The sequence below is a fragment of the Chinchilla lanigera genome, unplaced genomic scaffold, assembly GCF_000276665.1.
Source record: "Chinchilla lanigera isolate Chin_1 unplaced genomic scaffold, ChiLan1.0 scaffold00003, whole genome shotgun sequence".
Taxonomy (NCBI): Eukaryota; Metazoa; Chordata; class Mammalia; order Rodentia; family Chinchillidae; genus Chinchilla; species Chinchilla lanigera.
The window spans coordinates 2,077,972-2,079,343 of NW_004955404.1; positions in this window are offsets into that span (position 1 = coordinate 2,077,972).

A 1,372-nucleotide genomic window follows, 5' to 3' on the forward strand; every position below is an offset into this window, starting at 1 on the left:
AAACTCAAGGATAATCCGGGCTGTATAATGAAGGCTTATCTTAGGAAACACTAACAAATAATAAACAAATCATTGTGTCCTCAGTGCATTCTAATCAAAGAATGCGCTTCTGCACATTTCCCCCTTTCTGTTTTGCTGCCATCCTCTGAAGCATCAGCGAGAAGGTCGCCAATTGTCTTCCCACTTCTCGGCGTCTGGATGAACTTCGCCAGATTAAGAGGTTATATCCTGTAGTTACACTTTTCTACTGGATGTCCAAGACCAAGTTAAAATGAGACCTGTATAAATAAAAGTTTAACCTTTCACTATCTATCAGGGTCAGTGAGGTCTCCTCAGGGATCATCTTGGAACCAAGTGCGGCATCTCTAGATCTTCTGTCAGTGTCAGCCGTCTGGATGAGTCACGGCCATTGCGTGACCAGGTTGCTTTCTGTGAAAGCTTGGGAGATCCTTTCTCTGCTGGTGACTCTCCCTAGGCATACTATATATCTCAGAATCACTTTCCTCTGTGGTCCCATAATCTCCTTGATCAGAAAACCAGGGACCTGACCAAGTTACAGGATGTCACGGCAGAGGTTCTTTTATGTCCTGAGTCTTTACTGACCTTGGAGGGCGTAGCCAAAATACTGGCTGTCCTCTAGCCCAATTTATCTCTCTAATTTATGGTCTCCAAACTTCAGTTGTTAAACATCCAGCAAAGAAGATTAATGATGTAGCACTGTAAGGGGGGCAGTAAGCTAATATTACAATCTGATCTGAATAGCAAACGCCTTAGAACATAAGGATGGAACCATTATTTTCTAACAATCATGTGTATCCTAATGTGTAAATCCTAATAGAATGTTAATAAACAACAGTTACATATTTTTACCCAGAAACTGAGAAATCAAAACCATATATAACATTGCTACATGACAATCATGACAACATTTTGTAACATACTTAAATTTTCATTTTGACATAAGATGACCTTTTTAACAATTATCTTAATCTGATACATAAGAAGCTGTGGTGCTTTAATGGGATACACATGGCATGCTTTTTTTAAAGGTAGAGGTCTGAACCTGAAGGAAAGTCTAATCACAATAAACAGTCTTTGTTTTACATTTTGGAAGATCTGTAGATGCAGAATCATTAAATACACCACGAGATTAACACTAACGAATTACCATACACATGTGAAAACCATTGTTAAAATTTAGTTTTGAGCCGGGCGTGGTGGCACATGCCTGTAATCCCAGCACTTGGGAGGCTGAGGCAGGAGGATCATGGCGAGTTCGAGGCCAGCTTGGGCTACAAAGTGAGCTCAAGGTCAGCCTGAACTGCATAGTGAGACCCTGTCTCAAAAAGACAAATAAATAAATAAATAAATA